Source organism: Tenrec ecaudatus, chromosome 4, assembly GCF_050624435.1.
Source record: "Tenrec ecaudatus isolate mTenEca1 chromosome 4, mTenEca1.hap1, whole genome shotgun sequence".
NCBI lineage: Eukaryota > Metazoa > Chordata > Mammalia > Afrosoricida > Tenrecidae > Tenrec > Tenrec ecaudatus.
Genome location: NC_134533.1, coordinates 42,651,475 through 42,662,696, shown reverse-complemented (window position 1 = coordinate 42,662,696; position 11,222 = coordinate 42,651,475). Strand labels below are relative to the sequence as shown.

Sequence of the window (11,222 nt, the reverse complement as noted above, 5' to 3'; positions counted from 1 at the left end):
TTCTTTTGTATACGTTAGAATTTATTTGATAATCTCCATGGCTATTTTATCTTTCCCCTGAAGATGAGGAAAATTCTAGGTGAATTTTAGATGAATTCTAGATGAATACATCAGAGAGTCCATACATGGGAAGAACTTTGTATGTCTACATGACAAATATTACATCTATCTACCCGTCATCTATCCATCTCTTCATTCAGTCATCCACCAGCTACCCACCCACCCACCCATCTCTTGTTTAAAGCCGTCTCCGTGATGACTATGTCCTCTGGAACTTATATTGTTGAGTAAAAGAAGGAAAAAAGATCAATTAAAACTATTGATTTCAGTGGATTGTTTTTTTCTGATTACTTTGTGATCAGTAATTATCTTAAAAGCAAAGTAAGGGAATACTTCCATTCCATAATTACACCAGAGACTACAGTTTCTTTAAAATTTACAAAGTTTGTGCATGGGTTTGGATTTATTGCAGTTCCAATCCCATGGGCTTCTCACAGTGACCCAGGCCAAAGCATACTGCAGCCTCAAACCATTGCCTGGCTTTACCCTGTGGGCTGCAGGCATTGAAGCAATTTGCACAGTGGGAAATTTTTTTTTTTGCAAAGTTCAGTTAAATTCAAGAATTTATGTGCTTTTAAAAAATAGTTTTAAAATAAAAGTTATACTTACTATCTCTTAACAGCTTTACTTTTAAGCTAATAATCCACATATATAATTATTTCATGTCATTAAACATTTCTCTGGCATGTCAGTATAGGTTTGGAGACATGATGATTTGTTTGACTAATTGACTTGGGTTGCTTATTTAGAGTGCTTCTAATTATAATAACACTTTCTCATGCTTACTTATTAGGTAGTACTTGGTTTTAAGTAGATTACTTAGAAATAGGAGTACCCCAAATTCCTGATGTTTTTTTCTCAGGCATAGGATTTAAACTTTACAACCAGGCCATTGTTGAATTTAGTAATCTTAAAAAATTGTTTGTCATTTCCTTTGTTTAAAGAGTCAACAACAAAAAGGGAGAACAGCGTTGATTAAATGTTGGATCCCCATTTTGTAGACGGAAGATGTGTTATAGAAAAGTGCTTGCTTTATTCATTGGGGAAAATGTTCTTAGAATCTTTGGAGGAATTCATCGCTTTTCCTGCCTGAGTGATGGTGTTTCCTTCAGAAGACAGAACATCTCACTCAAATGAGAAGGAGATAGTCAAGGCAGTCGCAGCAGGTGCCAGTAGCACGAAGTGGGTGGTAAGAGCATATGTGAACTCAGTGTTAGAAAGAGCCACAGCAATGAGTCAGAAGACGGTAAGGGATCCAGACTGCAAAGCAACGAGCCAAATGTGCGCTGTGGCCGCCTTGGGGGAGGCCTAAAATCCTAAAATAGTCGTTCTTGGATTATCAACTCTTCAGGGATTAGGGGTCAGAATGAAGCATATACCAATGTGACATTCTTATAATTCATTATTTATGTTCAGCAAAATTTCTCAAATATATTTATTTAGTTATTTAATATGTATATCATTTAATACCTTGGTAAGTAAATGCAGTTATTTCCCATCAAGTTGGCTCTAACTCGCAGCGGCCTTATGTATAGCAGAATCAATTATTGCCTGGTCCTGTACCTTCCTCACATTGTTGTGGTCGTTGTGCCTTCTGCATAACTTAAGCTCTGATACCATTCCCGCCTTTGATTTGCATTTTACTATTGACAGTCCTTGGATCACACAGGCTAGTGTGCTTCTTCCATGCGAATTTAGTTGATACCTCACATGGATAGCTGCTTCTGTGAAGACAAACTTTTAAAGATCCCAGATGCTATTCTTTCTGAGAGCTGGGCACTATTTGGTATCTTTACCACACTTAGCAACAGCATGTCAGCGGTTTCTTTCTGAGGGTGAGCATCAAGGAAGGCCATCTCATAAGAACGAATTGTTCTTAGGTTAGGGCTACAGCTAAGTGCGATCCCCAAATCCATTTGTATTTCTCTCTCTCTCTCTCTCTCTCTCTCTCTCTCTCTTTCTCTCTCTCTCTCTCTCTTTCACACACACACATACACACACACGTACACACACACACAATGTTTCTGGTTCACTTTAGAAACATCATTATCATTTCATGGCAAAGAACATTATAAATAATCCCCTTCGGACATAAGGCAATTCTACTGATAGTGTTATTACTTTAAAAATGGTATGGAATTTAAAACACTGTTGAGAAAGGAAATTATATGTATATAAGCTGGCTTTTCAGATCACAATACATGAATTGCTGATTTGTACCTATTAAAAGCTTAAATAACTGTTTACATGGATAATGAGGGTTGGGGACAGGACAGACCTTTCAATAACATTCATTCACAAAGGAAGAACCGTGCCTGCGAGCATAATGTATATCATTAAAAAGCAAGAGGGCAGTAACATAGTAACTAGATGATAGTCCCAGCCACCATTCATTGGGCAACTACAAAGCAAGAGACCCAAACCAAAGCCATAATGACCATTAATTCCATAACTTTGAGATAGTGGCCATCTGCTTCTTCTCACTTCAGGACGTTTCAGCCTTAAATTCAAGGATTATGTCAGTTCCTAAAATCTGCTACAGGTGAGTTTCAGGTAAAGACCAGTTCACTTAGTGGGGTTTCCTCATAGACACCTTCTAGTGTGGCCTGTGAAGGTTGTTGCATGCTTTGAAAAGAACAGAATCCCGGAATCTATATCATCAGGCTTAGGTCACCAAATGCTGCACAGAAATTAGTATAAAAGTGTCTAATTAGAACATGGTACCAGGTGTATCCTTCCCTTGGATTCTGTGTAGCTATTGTCATGTGCTTTTTCCTGGTAGAGGGTTGCTGAACTTGGGTTACCCACAAACAGAAGTGTAATTGCCTTCTTCGAAACAGACATCTCTGACCTCCATCTCTCTTAGCATTTCTAGTAAGTGTCACTTAGCACTCTTGTAGGGGTCTTTGTGAATTTGGGGTGTCCTTAGAATGATGGATGGCAGCAACTGATGGGTCTGCTCCCTCTTCCCCCATCTTGAGTAAATGGCTTCAGCTGAGGTCAGGCCTCCTCTGTCAGTGAGGCTTTTAATATGTGTACATAATATGAAGGGAGTGGCCTATGGTTCATGGGCACTGGGCAGGCTTACTAGCTCATCGCTTGGGAGACAGGATTAGGAGATCATATCACTTGTGAGCAAAGGTCTGCCTTTGTCTTAGTATTTATCCTTATGGGAGTGGACACATACAGCATTTGTCCTTTTGTGATTGACTAACTTCACTCAGCATCATAGTTTCCAGGTCCAGCCATGACATGAGGAGTTTGGTGGTTTCATCATGGTTTTCTAGGGTTGCATAATAAAATCAAGATTTATTGACAGTTATTAGCAATTAAAATGAAAAAGTTGGAAACAAAGATTAAGGGCAACAGGTGGAAAATATGGCCTTGATGATAGAAACAAAGTTGGAGCTTATATGATGGAATTTGGCAAGACCAATGACTTCTTTAAAGAAAATACATTTTCTCAACAACTTAAATGGCAGCTGTACACAGGTATCTCACCAGCTGGTATACATGGGAATCAAATTGATTATATCTTTAGGGATAAATTGATGGAGAAGTTCAATATTAGTAGTCAAAATGACACAGGGTAGACTGTGGAATAGAATATAATTTGTTGATATGTAAGTTTAGGTTGAAGTTGAAGAAAATTGAAATTATCCCAAGAAAGCCAAAATATAAACGTGAGCATATACATCATATGCATTTATCTATCTATCTTCAAACAGTATCATTAGCATATATTTCACATATCATACAATTCAATGGTTCAGTCATATCAAGAATTATAAAATCACCATAATCAATTTTATAATGCTTTCTTCTTTACTGTATACATTGTTATTAGCTCTTCATAGCCATACAACTTCCCCTCCCATGCCCTCTAGAAACCATTAATCCAGATACTGTATATGTAGAACTTCCTCTCCTGGATATTATAAACAAAAATATTACCCCAAACCAACAATAATAACCAAGAAAAACCTCAATTAAGAAGAAAGCATCTCATATGGTTATTTGTATTTAAGGTGCCAGATCTATTCTTCAAAGGGGCTCTAAGTTTAGGTGGCAAAGACTCATGGTCATATTTTGGCTCTCTCCTGGAATTGTTTTAATTTTCTCCAACTTCATCTTGGACTTGTATATTGGTTATTGATAGTCTGCTCTGAAATCTGTACTGGTCCTGTTATGTCTGATGATATTGATCTTCTCCACTGTCTATCACCACAGATTCAGTCTATTTAATTCCTATATTGCTGTTTATGTATTTAATATTTGTGCTATTTATGTAAAAATAGTATTTTACAATGAAAAAGTTGTTGGTCTAGCAAAATTATATCTGGTGTCTAGGGTCTTAAAGGCTTGAAGTTAAATAAGCAGCCATCTAGCAGACAAGCAACAAACCCACATGGAAGAAGCACACCAGCCTGTGTGATCATGAGATGGCATCAGGACCAGGTAACAGGCATCAGAAGACCCATAACAAACAAATGAACAAACAACAATATCAACAAAACCATATTGTTGAGACTGAGGGAGGTTGGAACAGAGACCCACAGCCCATCTGCCGACAGTGGGACATCCCTTCACAGCAGTATCACGGAAGGGCTGAGTCAACCAGAGCTCAGTAAAGCACCGATGAAACACAATATTCCTTTGGTTCCTTGAGTCTTCTTCCCCCGTCCTCCCAGCCCTCCCCCCCGCCCCGACTATCATGACCCTGGTGCTCTCTTTCACTGCAGGCTAGACCGGAGCATGCTCACAGGTACAGATAAGAGAGCATAGCCCAGGACACATGGAATCCAGGAACAGGAATGGGAATAGCGATACCAGAAGGGTGGGGAGTGGAGGGGAGGAAGGGGGAACTGATCTCAACTACTAACATCCCCCCCCCCTCCAGGGAGGATGAACAACAAAAACCATGGGGGAAGGGAGACAGACAGCAGTCGGTGTAATATATGAAAATAATAATAATTGATAATTTATCAAGGGGCCACAAGTGGGGAGGGGGCAGGGTGACAAATACCAAGGTCTCAATAGAAAGTAAATGTCCAGTAAAGAATGATGGCAACATATGTACAACTATGCTTGATACAATTGATGTATGGAATGTTATAAGAGTTGTAAGAGCTCCCAATAAAAGGATCTTTTAATAAAAAATAAAACAAACAAACAAAAATGATTTACAGCCCCAGGAACCCAATGTTTAAGGCTGTTATATGTTGGAATCAATTCAATGGAAATGGATTTAGTCTTTTAAAGATTTTATATTACACTTTGCCAATGTGGAAACATCTCGGTTCTTTCATTGATCATGGACAAAGGTCAACAATTTCAAAAAAGGGTCAGATATTAACATTTTTTGTGTGTGTATGAGAGAGGAAGTATTGTGGAGGCTGCGTCTGATTTCCTTTGGCTGCACACGGGAGGAGGACAGTCCAACCCCACAGGAGCCAGGCGCGACGGCCACAAGGAAGACGCCAGACATGCCTCTGCTCCCTCTCTCTGGATCTTCTTTTGATACCATGGCAACCCCTCTTCTCCATTGGGCTGGCAGGTCCATCTTTCTCTCTCTCTCTGTAGCTTGGCTTCCACCCTGCTCAGGTGGGTCTCACAAAAGTTTCAGCTCTGATAAATTCTCAAAGGTCACCCCACTCAGCTAGCCAGCCTCCTGCATAGAGGCACTCAAAGTGACTCACTGTGTAGGTCCAGAAGCTTGGTCCCCATTTGGCCTCATGGTCTCTGCACGGCCCCTTCGCTATCTGTGTCCCGAGTCCTCGATGTAGCCTCTGGTGGCTGGTTTTCTTGTAGTCCCCGCTGTAGGCAGGGATCTATCTCCCACAGGCTTTGCTGGTGGCTGTTCTTTCTTGCTGGTCATGGGATCCCGGTTCTTCTCAGATGACTCAATCTTGTATGTGATGGCATGGCAAAACTGTTCAGTCTCTGAGTGACAGCCGTGTGAAGTATTTTAGCTTTACTGGAGGGGACCACGTTTTGGATTCCCCTCCTCTGCTTCTCTTTCTTCTTTTTCCCAACAGCCCTATACAAATGTAAAAAAACAACAAAAACTTTTGAAAATAAGCTACAGGCGGTCATTTTAAAATTTTGTGATCTAGAGGATGGTCTCAAAAAACATTTAAAAAAAAGAGATTTTAGTGTGATCGTTAAAAGGATAAAATTGCAACTGTGTTTTTTCCTTAGTTTTCTGGTTTCTCTTTTGCCTGTTGTGGCTTCTGGAGCGGGGCTGTTTACCATCTTGAAATCACCCTCTTCTAGCATCAGAACACAGTTTCCTCATGTTCCAAAATACACACCGAATCCTTTCTTGCCAACAACTTCTCATGATATGATTTATTTTATCTTATCCAATTATACACCATTCTATATTGCATTGCTTGGCTCACGTAAGTAGATGTTTCCTTAGTGATATTTAATTTCCTTTTTTATTAAATACTTATTGTGAATTATTTGAAGATTTAAAGAGTAGGACATGGGTTCTACATTCAATAATTTATATGCATTTGGCTTAATCTTCTTGGTTTAAACTCCCTGATACAACATCACTCATTCGACCTCCTTGCTGTGTTTCCTGCCTCCATTTCTCTTTCACTCCTAACCCTCTCATCTTCCCCCTTCTGGAAATGCTGCCCTCGGGATCTCAAGCAGTTCTCCTAAAGTATTCGTGCCTTCTTAGTGCTGTTTCCCCATAGACTTGACTCTTGGCTAAAATCGAGCCAGAGTGACAGTTGGATTCTAGGCCTGAAGGGTGACTGAAGGCTACAGTTTCTGGAATACTACCAGTCTCTATCCAACTAGAAATCCGGATTCTTTTGTGATTCTGAGTTTTGCTTCTCTTTCTCTAGCACTCTCTAGGGCCTTCCAATGAAACAGCTTTCAGAGAAGTTGGTAGTGGTAACTGGATATTGTGTGGTTCCTCTAGTCTCAAGATGTGGAGACCATTTATCCATTGGACGAATTGTCCCCACACAGCTTTGATTTTCCTCACACTTCTTTATTCTGGCCAAGAAGAGACGAATAGTTGTACTTGAAATCGCTGTTCGTGAGCTTTCAAGGCTTCAGTTGCTTCGCACAAAAGTGTGATCTAGACATTGTTTTAGTGCTATGCCGGTTGCTTTTAGTGTTCCTTCAGACTATAATCCTAAGCCCCCAGGCCCAGCAACTCTTTTCTTGAAGATGTTTGGTTGTCTCTGACATGTTTTCATAACTTTGCTCTCGGTATGCTCTACTTCCTTAATGATATTTGCAACTAAGTTGAATACTCGTGTAAAAATAACATTCTGTGTCAAGCCTTTATACATTTGTGGGCCTATTCCCACTTTTTTCCCCCACACTCACTCAGCCTAGACGTCTCATAGACAATCATGGAAGGTTTGGTTAAATAACAGAATTTATGTCTGACGAAGCAAAGCATTATTATATATTTAACAAATCTGGCAGTCGGCTTTCAAAGGGTTTGCTGTGCATACTTTCCCCCTGGTGGTCTCTGACAGGGTATGAGCCGTGTCAACCACTTAGCCATACTACCTTCATTGTGCAGATGGAAAGGTGAAGTAGAAACAAATTGTATTACCCAGTATATTGTTTTCCTAGGACCTCTGTAACAAATGTAACAGAAATTAAAGCGATAGAAAGTTATTCTTTCATAATCCTGGAGGCTCAAATTCTCGAGTCAAGGTGGCCAGCAATGTTAGTTCCTTCTGGAAATTCTGAAAGAAACAGTTTTATTTTTCTTTCAGTGGCTTCTCATAAATCTTGGTGTTATTAGTTGTAGATTTTAAAATCTCCAAACTCATTTCCATATCGTCAATTCTGACAGTTCATCCTAATCTCTCCTACCATCACACGACATTCTTCCTGTTCTATGACTCTGGATCTCTTCTCTTCTTTTTATAACATTAGTCCTATTAGATGAGGGTGAACCCTCCAACGCAGTGTGGCTTTAGGCTGATTAATCACATTTATAAAAGGATCAAGGCATGAACCAGTTGAAACAGAACAAATTGTATTATGTAGTATATTATTTCTAGCTACAGGTAGCCTCCAGCTTATGATGGGCTTCATCCTAAGGATTCCATTGTAAATTGGTTCTGGCCCAGGTTAAATACCTCTTTAATTTTAATTTTTTCCTTTTTATTATCATGATTTTTTCTAAATTGTGATATTGAACATATGCAAGTCAACATCTGAGAATGATAACATCAGAGAATTATATTCTGTATCATTGTATGTAGCACATTTTAATAAGATGTACAGAAAACAAAATAGAGGGTTATAAATGGGGTTTGTAACTCAAATATGTTGTAAGCCAGGACGTCTGTGTAAATGCAGGTGATATTTAATAGAGTCCAGTGGGGAAAAATTCAGTTTTGCAAACTGTTTCTGTGTTCATCCATATCTATTTTGCTCCAGTAACTGCATTTTAATTTATGGTAGGTAAAATGTGAAGAGCTGATAAGGTATAGTTTTTAGAGAATCTTTCAATACCAGGTCATATTTAAAAATTTTTATCTTTTTATATGAACTCATATCTGTTGGCTCTATGTTGACTTGAGTTCTTCTGTACCTCCTATTGATATTCATCCTCATCTAATGCATTTATTGTTATTTCCTGACAACTTACTTCCTATATGTTTATTTGGATATTTGTATTTCCTTGAGAATTTTATTGTTATTTGTGAGCGTGTTTTTGAAACCACAAAATTTTGTATTGTGTTATATGTTTAATTTCTGATTAAAAAATGTGGCATTGGGTAGTTAGATGTACCTATATTTGCTGATACATTAAAACGAACCCTTAGTTCTGGTGGATGCATGAAAGCAGTTATATTTTCAACACTTTACGCACGCATTCCTCTTCATGCCAGACAAAAGGAGCTTTGGCGCTGCTGTTGGACAAGCATTGCCCTGCTATCCATTCTGGTGGTCCAAACCCACCAGCACCTTCCTGGGAGCAAAAAGAGGCTGTTTGCTCATGTAAATACGGACAGCATGGGAAGCCCTCTATTGGGACACCATGAATTGGAACTGATCAAGGGAAGTGGGTTTTGGTAGACATATAAGTCAACTCCAACTCTTGCCATAAACCATGCTTCAGTCAGTAAACTACTGTAGTAGGCTATCACTGTCCGTTTACACTAAGTGACCCGCCGAATGGAAAATTCTGTGCCTCTCCTATGCTGAGCACACCTTTTTCATGTATCGCAGGTCGCATTTAAGGAAAATCGTGGGTAGCATGTGTAATGAGTTCTTAATGAGCAACAGCGCTCCACATAGTCCTTCCTCTTTGTTCTGGGTCCTGGCGCCAGGGGGCTACTATTCCCGGAGGCACTCTGCCAAACAGTGTGACACAAATAGCATGTTTGGGTTGTTAGGTGCCAAGTCAGTTCTCACCCGTGCGCAACTTTATGCACACAATATGAAAAACTTCCCCCTCCTCAATTTTTCCTATCGTTGAATCCATTGTTGAAGCCACTGTGTCAGTGCATCTCATTCAAAGCCTTCCTCTTTTTTCTCACCTCTTCACTTTACGAAGCATGATGCCCTTTTCCAGAGACTGCTCTCGATTGAAAACTTGTCCAAAGTATGTTAGAATTCTCACCATCTTTACCTCTAAAGAACACGTTGGTTGTAATTCTTCCGAGCAGATTTATTGGTTCTTTTTGTGGTTCTTTAAATATTCTTTTCCAGCACCACAATTCAAACACATAGATTCTTCTTCAGTCTTCCTTATTCAATGTCCAACTTTCACATGAATAAAAGGCCATTGAAAATACCATGGCTCGGTAGTTCCTCTCAGTTACCTTGCTCTTGGTCACTCCCTTCCAGTCCTCCCCTCCCCTCCCTCCTCTGGTTTTGAACCACTCGCTGTTCCCCTGTCCCTGTGTTGGGCGACACCTCCTCCCTTCCCCTACCTCCCACGCTCTCATGTCCCTCCAGGACCGTTGGTCCTGTTGTTTTCTTCTCTCATTATTTGTCCAGCCTATCTTGTCTAGGTAGACCTGCTGACCAAGAGAAAGGTAACTGAGAGGAACTACTGAATCCAGAATGAAGGCTAAACATGGTAATGGGTCGGGAGGAAAGCGAAAGGAAATAGAGGAAAGGAGTAGGAGGCAAAGTGCATACAGAGAAGCCTAAATACAGACATGTACATATGTAAATATATTTATGATTATGGGGGCAATAGATTTATATGCATATATTTATAGGTCCAGTAGTAGGGTAGCAGATGGACATTGGGCCTCCTCATGCATAATCCCCCAATACAATAGCACCTCGCCCTGCTAAGCAGCCATTGCAGGATACCCATCTTCCCGACATGATCACTGAAGACAGCCGTGTGTGTAAGTAAATGTGGTGAAGAAAGCTGATGGTGCCCGGCTATCAAAAAGAGATATAGCGTCTGGGGTCTTAAAGGCTTGAAGGCAAACAAGCGGCCATCTAGCTCAGAAGCAACAAAGCCCACAGAGAAGAAGCACACGGCCTAAGCGAATACAAGGTGTTGAATGGACCATGTAGCAGATACAAAGGAACAAAAACAATCATTGTGTGATCACCTTCCTCACTTAATTGCTGAAGACGAAAGTGTGCATAAGCAAGTGTGGTGACGAAGGCTGATGGTGCCCGGCTACTGAGAGATATGGCGTCTGGGGACTTTAAAGGCTTGAAAGCAAACAAGCGGCCATCTAGCCCAGAAGCAACAAAGCCCACACGGAAGCAGCACACCAACATAGGTGACCATGAAGGACAGAGGAGACCAGGTCTCCAACAACAAAGGTGGGGTGGTGGTGAGAATCACATCACCGTGAAAGAGGGGGAGTGCATGATGGGGACCCAATACCTACCTGTAGACAGCTGGACACCCCTTCCAGAGGGGTAGTGAGGAGGAGATGGACCACTCAGGGTTCAGTGTAGCAACAATGAAACTCAAAACCTTCCTCTAGTTCCTGAACGCTTCCTCCCCTCCCAATCATCATGACCCCAATTCTACCTTGCCTTGCGGACCTGGTTATACCAGAGGATGTACAGCGGTGCAGTGGGGATCTGGAGGCACAGGGAATCTAGGACAGACGAACCCCTCAACACCAGCGGAGGGAGTGGCGACACCAGGAGGGAAGGGCATGTAGAAAGGGAGAACCGATCTC

General features: G+C 40.7%; 1 non-coding gene across 1 annotated transcript; it reads left to right on the top strand.

Annotated features, from left to right (window-relative positions):
• The first annotated feature begins 449 nt into the window (after positions 1-449).
• Positions 450-583, top strand: LOC142447671 (small nucleolar RNA SNORA42/SNORA80 family). Its single transcript, XR_012784334.1, has one exon. It is a non-coding gene; the product is annotated as a small nucleolar RNA SNORA42/SNORA80 family (small nucleolar RNA).
• Positions 584-11,222: the final 10,639 nt, after the last annotated feature.